Consider the following 13,739-nt stretch of genomic DNA (forward strand, 5'->3'; position numbering starts at 1 on the left):
CATGTCTGCCGAGGCCTCCCGCTCCGCCCCCCCCTTTTCCTTTTCTTGCCCGCGCCCGGGCCCCTCTGCGGTGTTGTTCAAGGGCTCAGGCACGGGCTCAGGGCACCCCGCGCTCGCCGGTGACTGGGTTGGGCCGAGCGCGGTGGTCAATCTTTCTGGCGCACTGAGGGGACCCGCCTCTAGATGTTTCTCCTTGTTCCGCGCCTTCTTTCCGTTCGGACGCTCTCCCTCCCCCCCGCCGGAGGCCCTGAAAACAAAGGCCTCCGACGATGCCCGCGCACCTATGGCTCCCGGCACGCGGACGCAACTAGGGGGAGGGGTGGCGGCGGCGCCAGCCTTGGCCGCCTTCGGTGGTTTGGCGGCCTTGGAGGCGGGGCAGTTCTTACGAACATGCCCCACCTCCCTACAGGCATGGCACCGCACGCTGTCCGACGTCCAGAAGACGCGGTAGGCAGTCCCCTCGTGCACCACATTGAAAATTCCCTCCGTCGTCTCCTCCCGCGCCAGCCGGACAAAGAGCTGGCGGCGGAAGGAGAACACGTGGCGCAGGCTGTTCTCCCTGAGGCAGAGCGGTATGGGGTTGATCCCCGACCTTACCTCCCCCAGTTGTTGTAGGTAAGGGAGGAGGAGCTCAGCGGGAACGAAGGGCGGGACGTTTGAAATGATGACCCTCTGCGCGGTGGCCTCGAGAGGGTCCACCGGCAGGAACGTCCCGCCCACCGTGAGCCCCTTTTCAAGGGCCAGGGACACCGCCCGCTCCGACCCCAGGAAGAACACGGCCTTCCCAGACATCTTGGAGGCTGCGACAATGGCCGAGGGGCCGACTACCCCAGCCATCGCCCGCACGCACTCCTCGATGCTCATTGTGGGGTGAGTGTAGCTCTTGACCCCGTGTTTTTTTGTAATTAATCTGAATGGTGGCAGGGCAGCGGGTGGCGCAGGAGGTGCCGTGGAAGCGGTTGCCACCTGCGCATATGTCCTCGCTGGCCCTGCCACCGGCGTGGATGGGGTCGCCATCACGGGGTCCCTTTAAGGGCTACACCCACCCCAAAGTCACAGGCCTTAATGGTCTTTATTGGCCTCGTATATTAACTGAGCAGAGGAGCCCTTAACGAGGCACCTCTCCCCTAGTTGGCAATTGGGGAGGGGCCTTGCTCCCTCTGCTCAGTTGTCTCAATTGTTTTGTTTTTTTTAAATTGATTTGGGAGGAAAAGGGCTCTCAGAGAGAGAGGGGAGAAACAGAGAGTAACGGAGAAAGAGAGAGGGGGGTGGGAAGGGGGGGGGGGTGAACTGCGAGGGCAGGTCTCCCCTCGCAGCTGTGGGTGGGTGCACTCCCCAGATGGCAAAACACAAAAAACACAGTCTTTGGATTGGTCTTCAGGTGGGCGGAGAAGACGTCTTCACCTGGGGCAGCTAGAGCCACCAGGCACACACTCCTAACGATGTTAATGGGGTGATTAAGAAAAATCTTCAGCCTGGTAGCTCCAGCTATCCCAGGCTAGGCAAATGTGGGGGGTGGGGGGGGTTCCAATTGTGGGGGGGGCCTAGTTGTAAGCAAGGCCCCCACGCACACTTCCACACACACACACACCCCCCGCGATGTTCCGGCCCTCAGTGGTCTTCTTTCCTCCCCCCACCGATATAACAAAGTCTTTTTGGGAAATGCACCCACACCCACCTGTAGAAATGTAGAGTCTCCCTCCTTCCACACTGGATGTTTGTTGTTGGTTTTTCCCCCTCTCTCCAACTCTTTGCAGAATGGTAAAAAGTTGTTAAAAAGTATTCTGTTCTCCTCCTCTCCCTCTGGGTGAAAGTTGGTGGTGAAGCCCCTTCCTTCCTTCTCTTCCTGGGCTGGTCTCAGGGCTCTCCAGGCAGGAGCAAAAGTTGATAGCTGCTCCTCTCTCTGCAGCTCAGCTCCAACTGAGCAGGACACGCCTCCACTGCTCCACAATTGGTCCTTGTGCATGAAACTCTTTTTGGAGTTCACCTGCAAAAACATAAAACATTAAACCGTGCCACCCGACCTGGGTGACACACCAGACATTTACAAGGCCCTTTTTTCCTTTTTTTTTGTGTTTTTCATTTTTTTTGGTTTTTTTTTTTGGGCGCTAAAATCACATTTTTCCAGTGCCCCCTATAAAAGGGAAGGGGACACTAAAAGCACCGGCAATTAAAACAAATTAAACTTTAAAACATAAAATCAAATTAAAATTTGGTTGCCGGGCGTGATGATGCACTCCAGTCCCTCCAGTGCCCACCTCTTGCGGAAGGCCGCGAGCGTACCCGTGGACACCGCGTGCTCCATCTCCAAGGACACCCTGGACCGGATGTAAGAGCGGAAGAGAGGCAGGCAGTCAGGTTGAACGACCCCCTCGACCGCCCACTGCCTGGACCGGCTGATGGCACCCTTGGCCGTGCCCAGGAACAGTCCTACGAGGAGGCCTTTGGACCTACCCGTTCCCCTCCGCACAGGGTGCCCAAAGATCAGGAGAGTGGGACTGAAGTGCAGCCAGAATTTCAGGAGCAGCCCCTTCAAATAATAAAACAGGGGCTGCAACCTTGTGCATTCCATAAAAACATGGAACACGGACTCTTCCAGACCGCAGAAATTGCAGGCGGCCTGGGAGTCCGTGAACCGGCTTAAAAATTTGTTGCACGGCACTGCTCCGTGCACCACCCTCCAGGCCAAGTCCCCGATGAATAGTGGGAGGACCCCTGCGTAGAGTGCCCTCCATCGGGGACCCCCGCCTCCTCCGGATGGCAAGATGGTACGCCATGGCGTGTCCGGACGGCCGGCGAGGATGGCAAAGTTGAGGGTGTGCAGGAGCAGCCCGTACAGGAAACCCCTCCGCGCGGAACTGAAAGGCACGGAGGGGATTTCCCCGAGGCGGCTCAAGTTGTGAGGCGCCGGCCATCGAGGGAGGTTCCGGGGTTTGGCGCCGATGAGGAATTCCGTCCGGACGGGGGTCAGTTCGGACGGGATCTCCCCACGTGCTTGAGCCTCCTCAATGCACCTAACGGAGTCAGGGCCCAGAGCTGTTTTTAGCGACTCGATGGCATCGGCCGCGTGGCGGACGTTGGCAGAATTTAGGCGCCGCGCCAGCGTGTCTGGCGCCATCCAGCCCGCTCCTCCGCCATCGAGCAGGTCCCTGACCCTGGTCACCTCACCAGCCACAGCCCTCTCTTCCGACCGCCACATAAAACCTCGGCCGTGGAGGTACGGATTCCCGAGCAGCGGCTCCTGCAGGACGGCCGCCACTCCAGCCGGCGGAGAGCTGCGCTTGGTGGAGACTTTGTTCCAGACCCTGATGAGTTCCCTGTAAAAGACAGGCAGCTCCCGGAGGGCGGACCTGGCACCCCCCAAGTTCACAAACAGGAGCTGCGTGTCATAATTGAGGTCGCGCTGCTGGCGGAAGAAATACCTCGCCAGAGCACACCACCTAGGAGGGGGCTCGACGTAAAGGTATCTCTGCAGGGTCTGAAGATGGAAAGTCGCGAGCTGGGTGCTGACGCACACCAACGACTCACCGAACTCCTCAAGCGGGAGACTCAAGACCGCAGCAGAGACCCAGTGCTTCCTGTTGTTCCAGAAGAAGTCCACCAGCTTCTTCTGTATCTTGGCGACAAACGCAGGGGGAGGGGTCAAAGTGACCAGCCGGTTACACAGCATTGCGGCCACCAGCTGGTTTATGACTAGCGCTCGACCCCTGTAGGACAGCACTCGGAGCAGTCCTGTCCAGCGCCCTAGGCGAGCGGCGACCTTGGCCTCCAGCTCCTGCCAGTTCGCCGGCCAGGCTCCCTCGTCGGGGCTAAGGTAGACTCCCAGATAGAGGAGATGGGTCGTGCTCCAGGCAAAAGGCCTGAGCTCCTCCGGCAGGGAGTCCACCCGCCACTGACCCACCAGGAGTCCGGAACATTTCTCCCAGTTGATCCTGGCGGAGGACGCGGCCGAGTAAATCTCCTGGCACTCACGCATCCTCCGCAGGTCAGCGGGATCCTCTACCGCGAGGAGCACGTCATCGGCGTAAGCCGAGAGGACGACCTCCACGCCCGGCCCTTGCAGAGCCAGTCCCGTCAACCTCGTCCGCAAGAGGCGCAGGAAAGGCTCCACGCAAACGGCGTATAACTGGCCGGACATGGGGCATCCCTGGCGCACCCCTCTCCTAAAGCGAAGGGGCGCCGTCAAGGACCCGTTAACCTTAATCAGACACTCCGCGGCGGCGTACAAAAGTCGGATCCGGGCGACGAAATGCGTCCCGAACCCGAAAGCGCGCAGAGTTCCGAGCAGATAGTCGTGATCCACCCTGTCGAACGCCTTCTCTTGGTCGAGGGATAGGAAGGCGACCGACAGACCAGCCTCCTGGGAACAATGGATGAGGTCCCGGACCAGATGGATGTTATCGTGGATTGTCCGGCCCGGGACCGTGTAGGACTGGTCGGGGTGGATCATGTGGTCCAGCACGACACCAAGGCGAGCAGACATCGCCCTGGCGAAGATTTTGTAGTCCGTGCTGAGGAGGGAGACCGGGCGCCAGTTCTTAAGGAGGCGGAGATCGCCCTTCTTAGGCAGCAGGACGATGACTGCCCTGCGCCAAGAGAGGGGCATCTCCCCGGTCGCCAGACTTTCCCCCAGGACCCGCGCGTAGTCGCTCCCCAGGACGTCCCAGAACGCCCTGTGGAACTCCACGGTCAGCCCGTCCAGCCCCGGGGATTTTCCCCTCGAGAGCCGGGCGAGGGCACCGGTCAGCTCCGCCAGGCTTAGCGGAGCTTCCAGATTTTCGGCGCCCTCCGGGCTGACCTTCGGCAGGTCCTCCCACAAAACTCTACGCGCTTCCTCGCTGGACGGATCCGGAGAGAACAGAGCCCCATAATATTCACGGGCCCTGTTGTTGACGCCCTCCGGATCCGAGACGAGAGAGCCATCGTCGGCCAGCAGCGTCAAGAGCTGCTTACGGACACTCTGCCTTTTTTCTAGCGAGTAGAAGAAGGGGGAGCCGCGGTCCAGATCCCGCAGGAACCGGATCCGCGACCTCACGAACGCGCCTCGGGACCCGACGAGCTGCAGGTCTTTCAGCGCGGCCTTCTTCGCTTCGTACACCGTCCGCAGGGCCGGGTCCTGGACGACTTGACCGAGACGGGCTTCCAGGCTGAGCACCTCTTTTTCTAGGCGCCCGACTCTGGCCGCCCGCCTCTTGGTCGACCCCCTCGCGTACTCTTGACAGAAGACGCGGACGTGAGCCTTGCCCATTGTCCCACCATAGCCTCAAGGAGGGGAAGCCCCCCTGCTTCCTTCTCCAGTCGGACCAGAATCGACGGAACGAGTCCTGGAACCGCACGTCCTCCAGCAGCCGGTTGTTAAAGTGCCAGTACGCGGACCTCGTCCTCGCGCGGAGCGAAGCGAGCTCCGCCCACACCAGGTGGTGGTCCGAACACGGCACCGGCCGCATGGAGGCCGCCGGGACGCAGGAAACGTACGCCCGAGACACGTAAAGGCGGTCGACTCTAGACCATCCAACTCCAGGCCTCACCCAAGTAAAGGCGCTGGAGTCGGGGTGGAGATTTCGCCAGACGTCCACCAAGTCGAAGGACCCGACCAGGTCCCTCAACTTCTCCATCGCCGTCATGCACTGCGGGGCACCGGAGCGGTCCCTCGCCTCGAGGGTGCAGTTAAAATCCCCCCCCCGAGGACAATGCAGTCGCCGACGTCGACGGAGCCAAGAAGAGCGGACACCTCTTCAAAGAAGCGCGTTTGCTGCGGGCCGGGCTGAGGGGCGTACACGTTCACGAGATGGAGCGGCACGTCCCCCAGGCGAACCGTTACGTGCAGCAAGCGGCCTGGCACGGGCTCCTCGACCCCCAAGATCTCCGGCTGAAAATGCGGGCCCAGCAAGATGGCCACCCCACTAGAAATGGCGGTGAGGTGGCTCATGCGGACCTCTCCTTGCCATTCCAGGAGCCACGTGGCTTCGTCTCCCGGAACGGTGTGGGTTTCTTGCAGGAAGCACACCGCATATTTCCCCTCCCGCAGGAGCGAAAAATTGTCAAATCTACGGCGTGCCCCTCTGCCGCCGTTGATGTTGAGGCTGGCTATGGTTATCTTCATGGCAAAAGCATAGTGCAACCTCTACCTTAACCTATTGTGGGGGAGGGAGTGGAGTCTTTTGTTGAACTCCGCTCCCTCCGCAGCCCAGCGAGGAGTCCCTCGAGCTCGCGCAGCTCAAGGTGTTGCGCCTTTGTCAAGGGCCCGCCCGCGGCCAAGGTTTTGACGGCGGCGCGGACGGACCCCTTGATCAGCTCTGGCTGGGACCATTTTTCCAGGGCCAGTCGGGCTTGGTTGCAGCGACCCCGGCTCTGGGCCAAAAAGTCCCGGAGTTCCTTTGCAGGAATGAGGATGGTCTCGGCGGCGGCCGCAAGCAGATCCACCGCCTCGCTGGCGGTGGTCTCTAGGTCTTCACCCGCGTCCCCCACCGAGTCCCCGTCCTCCTCCGGGAGGTGGCCGCCAGCAGCCGGCCCATCAACCGCACAAGGTACGGCAAATGACCCGGCCGCTCCAACCGGCCCTGGCTCTGCCCCGATCCCACCCCCAGGATCGTCGGCAGAGGAGTCCCCACTGGGCTCTTTTAAAAATGGTGCTGGGTCGGGAAATGACAGCGGAAGGGGTTCCCCCTCCGCCCCAGGAACCGGGGAACAAGGAGAGACCCGGCCATAGGAAATCCCCAGGCTCTCCAAGTGCTCCAGCTCCACAGCAAGAGGCGAGGGTGGGTGTTCCTCCCCCTCCCCGCTGCCACCCCCCGGCCCAGCATCTACAGTTTCATTAAAATCACTCATTTGTGTTTCTGCCGGGTCGAGCGACTCCCGGGGGCAGTTGATTAATAGCTGGGCGGGCTCAGGTTCGGCCTTTTCGGCCCCGCCCGCCTCAGTCCCCGGAACGCCCGGCCCGGCGGCAATGCATTCATCCGCTGGCCCCACGCCCCCCGCGACAGGCAGATCTTCCACTCCATCCCCAGGAGGCAGCGGCTGGGCAGCCTCGACTGCCTCACCCTCCCCGGGGACAGACTCCTCGCGCCTGCAGCGCAATTTGGGAGCACTGGTGGGGGACGCGGGACACGCGGCGGGCACCGCCTCCTCCGCGGAGGGATGTTGTTCCCCCTCCGCCTCATTGGGGCGGTGCCTCTTTTTGTTCCTGGGGGCGCGTGAAGGCAGGGAGACCTCCATGTCTGCCGAAGCCTCCCGCTCCGCCCCCCCCTTTTCCTTTTCTTGCCCGCGCCCGGGCCCCTCTGCGGTATTGGTCAAGGGATCAGGCACGGGCTCAGGGCACCCCGCGCTCGCCGGTGACGGGGTTGGGCTGAGCGCGGTGGTCAAATTTTCTGGCGCACTGAGGGGATCCGCCTCTGGGTGTTTTGCCTTCTTCCGCGCCTTCTTACCGGTCGGACGCTCTCCCTCCCCCCCGCCAGAGGCCGTGAAAACAAAGGCCCCCGACGATGCCCGCGCACCCATGGCTCCCGGCACGCGGACGCAACTAGGGGGAGGGGTGGCGGCGGCGCCAGCCTTGGCCGCCTTCGGTGGTTTGGCGGCCTTGGAGGCGGGGCAGTTCTTGCGAACGTGCCCCACCTCCCTGCAGGCATGGCACCGCACGCCGTCCGACGTCCAAAAGACGCGGTAGGCAGTCCCCTCGTGCACCACATTAAAGTTCCCCTCCGTCGTCTCCTCCCGCGCCAGCCGGACAAAGAGCTGGCGGCGGAAGGAGAACACGTGGCGCAGGCTGCTCTCCCTGAGGCCGAGCGGTATGGGTTTGATCCCCGACCTTACCTCCCCCAGTTGGTGTAGGTGAGGGAGGAGGAGCTCAGCGGGAACAAAGGGCGGGACGTTCGATATGATGACCCTCTGCGCGGTGGCCTCGAGAGGGTCCACCGGCAGGAACGTCCCGCCCACCGTGAGCCCCTTTTCGAGGGCCAGGGACACCGACCGCTCCGACCCCAGGAAGAACACGGCCTTCCCAGACATCTTGGAGGCTGCGACAATGGCCGAGGGGCCGACCACCCCAGCCATCGCCCGCACGCACTCCTCAATGCTCATTGTGGGGTGAGTGTAGCTCTTGACCCCGTGTTTTCTGGTCATTAATCTGAATGGTGGCAGGGCAGCGGGTGGCGCAGGAGGTGCCGTGGAAGCGGTTGCCACCTGCGCATACGTCTTCGCTGGCCCTGCCACCGGCGTGGATGGGGTCGCCATCACGGGGTCCCTTTAAGGGCTACACCCACCCCAAAGTCACAGGCCTTAATGGTCTTGATTGGCCTCGTTTGATTTGACTGAGCAGAGGAGCTCTTAACGAGGCACCTCTCCCCTAGTTGGCAATTGGGGAGGGGCCTTGCTCCCTCTGCTCAGTTGTCTTAATTGTTTTTTTTTATTAATTTGGGAGAAAGTGGCCTCAGAGAGAGAGGGGAGAAACAGAGTAACAGAGAAAGAGAGAGGGGGGGTGGGAAGGGGGGGGGAACTGCGAGGGCAGGTCTCCCCTCGCAGCTGTGGGTGGGTGCAATCCCCAGATGGCAAAACACAAAGTCTTTGGGGTGGTCTTCAGGTGAGGGGAGAAGATGTCTTCACCTGGGGCAGCTCGAGCCACCAGGCACACACTCCTAATGATGTTTAATAGGGTATTTAAGGAAAATAAATCTTCAGCCTGGTAGCTCCAGCTACCCCAGGCTAGGCAATTGGGGGGGGTTCAGTTGTGTGTGGGGCCTAGTTGTCAGCAAAGCCCCCACACACACTTCCACACACACACACCCCCCGCGATGTTCCGGCCCTCAGTGGTCTTCTTTCCTCCCCCCACCGATTCAACAAAGTCTTTTTGGGACTGCACCAATACACCCACCTGTTGAATGGTAGAGTCTCCCTCCTTCCACACTGGATGTTTGTTAGTTTTTCCCCCTCTCTCCAACTCTTTGCAGAAATGGTAAAGATGTAAAAAAAAAGTTTTCTGCTTTTTCCTCCTCTCCCTCTGGGTGTAAGTTGGTGGTGAAGCCCCTTCCTTCCTTCTCTTCCTGGGCTGGTCTCAGGGCTTTCCAGGCAGGAGCTCAAGTTGATAGCTGCTCCTCTCTCTGCAGCTCAGCTCCAACTGAGCAGGACACGCCTCCACTGCTCCACAATTGGTCCTTGTGCATGAATGACAGAAGGATAGTTTGCAAGTGCAGCAGGTAATCAGAAAGGCGAATGGAATGTTGGCCTTCATTGTGAGAGGGATGGAGTACAAAAGCAGGGAGGTCCTGCTGCAACTGTATAGGGTATTGGTGAGGCCGCACCTGGAGTACTACATGCAGTTTTGGTCACCTTACTTAAGGAAGGATATACTAGGTTTGGAGGGGGTACAGAGACAATTCACTAGGCTGATTCTGGAGATGAGGGGGTTACCTTATGATGATAGATTGGGTAGATTGGGTCTTTACTCGTTGGAGTTCAGAAGGATGAGGGGTGATCTTATTTAAACATTTAAAATAATGAAAGGGATAGACAAGATAGAGGCAGAGAGGTTGTTTCTACTGGTCAGGGAGACTAGAACTAGGGGGCACAGCCTTAAAATACGGAGGAGCCAATTTAAAACAGAGTTGAGAAGGAATTTCTTCTCCCAGAGGGTTGTGAATCTGTGGAATTCTCTGCCCAAGGAAGCAGTTGAGACTAGCTCGTTGAATGTATTCAAATCACAGATAGATAGATTTTTAATCAACAAGGGAATTTAGGGTTACGGGGAGAGGGCGGGTAAGTGGAGCTGAGTCCATGGCCAGATCAGCCATGATCTTGTTGAATGGCGGAGCAGGCTCGAGGGGCTAGATGGCCTACTCCTGTTCCTAATTCTTATGTTCTTATGTTCTAAGTGGCTGAATGGCCTAATCCTATTTCTATATTCTTAAGAGCAGCTGGGTTCTTTGCCACCTCGACTCCCACCGAGCTCTGCTCCTGAACACTGCTGGAGTCCTCAGGCAGGTCCCCAACATCCAGTAAGTTTTGGAGGGGCTATCTCACTGGTTTCAATACCTAAAAGTTGTCATCTCTGCAGGACCACCCTAATTATTCCATCTCTTCTTTGTCCTCCAATGAATTAAATGGGTCCTTGTGGCCCAATTGCTTAACATGGAACAACTGGTAATGCCATAGGCACCTTCCATTTTTGTTGGCAATCGAGCCCGAATTCTGTGCCACTCCCAGGGCCTCATGTGCTAAAGGCGGCTCATTTTGGCTCGGACACATGCAGCACTTTTCAGTTGGCCCCACAGTGATCTATAATTTATTTATGCTCTTTCTTATTAAGAATAGGATTGAAAGGTATAATATTTATAGAACTCTGTTACATTTCAGATTTTTAAACCCATCTCGCTTTCAATATTTGTTCCATGAATAAGCCACATTACCCCTCATAATGCAAGAGTGTATATTTTTGGTTGCATAGCCCCGGACTTATAATTACACAATTTGGCTGTAACTGGCATAATGCAATTTGCAAAGTATCCTTACTGTATCTCCTGTTGAACCAAAGGCCTGGATTTTGCCGGCGCTCAGAGGGCGGGTTCGGATGTTGGTCTGCTGTCAAAAACTAAAAGATTGACAGCGGGGCAGGATTCTGCTCTGAACCCATCTCCGTGTCAGTTTCCCAAGTGTCGGGTCTGCCTATGCTTTACAGACCTGACACTAAGCGGCGGGTGAACCAATTGAAGTAGTTGAGAGCGTTTAAAGGTACTTTAACAGCATTTTACCATCCACTTCCCTTATTTCCAGCTTTTTGATGAGTTTGACGGTGCTCGGGGATCATGTCTGGTAAGTAGGTTGGGTTTTCAATGACTCTCCATTCCTTTGAATAGGTGACAGCTGCAAAAACTATTATTTCACAGCTGTTCAGTTTCCAATGTTAGAAGCTGGAGTCTTCAGGATTTGGAACACACTTTTGAGCTTCAGGAAAGTTGGAAATGTTTGGAGTGAACTCTCTATCCACTGTCACCTCCTTGGAACCAACTTCTCTCACCACTGACAGATCACTTCTGTCATCTGAACTTCAACTGCCATCTATTCCATCAGCATTGGTGCCCTTGAAAAAAACTCACCTTAGCCCTCAGCCTCCCACCATGATCAGCCCCAACACCAACATCACCAGGCACACCTTTATCACTAGGTACACCAGCAGCACCAACCTTCTCCGCAATCACCTGGTGCTGCACAGCAGCTGGTCACATTGCTGCCCAGGAGATCAGGGATGGCCTTGCCATGGCCAGATTTACTTCAGTTGACACTACACTCTGGCTGCCACATGATGCACCAGGTTGGCACCACCCCACACCATCACCATAAAACACTGACAGCACAACTGTCAAAATGAATGTGCGCATGATCCTTTGAAGGAAACCATGTGCTGACGCGTCATCAAATGATGTCGTCAGACCCGCTTCCTTTTAATTGGCCGGGAACCTCACAGGGCAGGCTTAACAAGTCCAATCAGGGCAAAATCACTTCAACAGAGCACGATGTAATCAGGAGCAGGGTTGCAATTCGTCACCTACCTCGGCCACACTTAGCCCGCCTCGGGAGGCGAAATCACGGCCAAAATGTGCGAAATGTCACACCTGGGACCAGTTTCATATAAACTAAAATAACTCATCAAATCTATTTCCTTTTAAACAATTTGCAAAAGCAAAGATGTTAGACTGCACAATGCAGGATATAACAATAAATGCATAGCAAAGAAAACAGTCTAAAATAGATTAATTTAACATAATTAAGCTTCTCTTTAACAAAAATAGTCAACAAATTATTTTTATCTTCTCCTCCTACACAACACTTTGATAACATTGTTCCTTCCACTAAAGGGTTGGTTAGCTGTGTTGCAGTCAAGAACCTCAAAACGGCTCAGCTTATTGCAAAATCTTAATTTTCCATATCATAATTTTACAAATTTGTTTTTTAACCAAGAAAAGCAAATACATTTTTAACAATAACAGAAAAAGCTGGAAACATTTTCAGGTCAGGCAGCATCTGTGGAAAGAGAAACAGAGTTAATGGCCGTGATTTTCTTTACCTTGGCGGGTGACGTTGATGGTGGATCATGGCCTCACTGCTGGCTCCATCATGTGCTCCAACATGACTTTCCGTTATCTGGGCTTGTTAAGCTCACCCAGAAAGTTTCCCGGCCAATTGACGGAAGCGGGTCTGATGATGTAATTCGATGACACATCAACCGGTTTCCTGAAAGGGACCATGCGCAAATTTAGTTTGACAGTTGATAATGAAGAAGAAAGCTGCGGACTGCAGGAAGATATCAATCAACTGGTCAGGTGGGCAGAATAGTGGCAAATGGAATTTAATCCGGAGAAGTGTGAGGTAATGCATTTTGGGAGGGCTAACAAGGAAAGGGAATACACATTAAATACTGAGAAGTGTAAAGGAACAAAGGAACCTTGGAGTGCATGCCCACAGATCCCTGAAAGTAGCAGACCAGGTGGTTAAGAAGGCATACGGAATGCTTGTCTTTATTAGCCGAGGCATAGAATACAAGAGCAGGGAGGTTATGCTTGAACTGTATAAAACACTGGTTAGGCCATAGCTGGAGTACTCCGTGCAGTTCTGGTCACCACATTACAGGAAGGACGTGATTGCACTAGAGAGGGTACAGAGGAGATTTACAAGGATGTTGCCAGGAGTGGAGAATCTTAGCTACGAGGACATTTAGATAGGCTGGATTTGTTTTCATTGGAACAGAGGAGACTGAGGGGTGATCTCATTGAGATGTATAAAATTATGAGGGGCCTAGATATAGTGGATAGAAAGGGCCTATTTTCCTTAGCAGAGGGGGCAACAACCAGAGCGCATAAATTTAAAGTAATTGGTAGAAGGTTTAGAGGGGATTTAAGGGGAAATTTCTTCACGCAGAGGGTTGTGGGGGTCTGGAACTCACTACCTGAAAGAGTGGTAGAGGCAGAAACCCTCACCACATTTAAAAAGTACTTGGATGTGAACTTGAAGTGCCATAACCTGCAGGGTTACGGACCTAGAGCTGGAAAGTGGGATTAGGTTGGATAGCCTCTTGTTGGCTGGCATGGACACGATGGGCTGGAATGACCTCCTTCCGTGCTGTAAGCTTCCATGATTCTATGCGCTGTCAGTGTTCCAGAGCATTGAGGTGGTACAAACAGTGACAAGCACTGCACAGAGATGCACAGCTGCACCCAGGCTCTGCCATCACTCCCTCCAGATGCTTATGGAGGGAGTCACAGCACACAATGTTACTGCAAAGCCACACTCAACCTCATCCTGCTGTGCCACTCATCACACCCCCATCACTCTACCTTCCCTATCCTACTTCCGCACATCCTTACTCATACAAACTTACCTTGCACCTCCACCCATCCACATTATCATTTCCTCATCTCACTAGCCACCCCTCACACATACCCGCATCCTAGTTCAATCATACCAACTAACAACACACAAGGGTAGGCATTTGTATGTTTTAACCAATGTTCATGCAAAGTTTCTGTTAATGTGCTGTCAAAACATAGAAATCTTTCTTTTCAACACTTCGCATTCTTAGACAGATTTATGTGCACCTTTGGAAGTGGATAGTGAGTTGTAGTGAATGGGGAGACATAACGGTACCTCGCGCAATGGTGATGAATGTGAATGGAATGGCTTGGGTATTGTAGGAATGCTTTATGTTGTTGGTGTGGGGTGGTGTCAACCTGGCACATCATGTGGCAGCCAGGGTG

At 55.6% G+C, this 13,739-nt stretch overlaps 1 long non-coding RNA gene across 3 annotated transcripts in view; it reads right to left on the reverse strand.

Annotated features, from left to right (window-relative positions):
* LOC139267324 (uncharacterized) overlaps positions 1 to 13,739 on the reverse strand; it is a 37,363-nt gene that overhangs the window by 18,173 nt on the left and 5,451 nt on the right. For all 3 annotated transcript variants that reach the window (XR_011593885.1, XR_011593884.1, XR_011593883.1), the window contains exon 2: positions 12,053 to 12,219. This is a non-coding gene — a long non-coding RNA (uncharacterized lncRNA). The remainder of the gene's footprint in view (positions 1 to 12,052; positions 12,220 to 13,739) is intronic.

The sequence above is a fragment of the Pristiophorus japonicus genome, chromosome 7 (assembly GCF_044704955.1).
Source record: "Pristiophorus japonicus isolate sPriJap1 chromosome 7, sPriJap1.hap1, whole genome shotgun sequence".
In the NCBI taxonomy this organism is placed as follows: Eukaryota; Metazoa; Chordata; class Chondrichthyes; family Pristiophoridae; genus Pristiophorus; species Pristiophorus japonicus.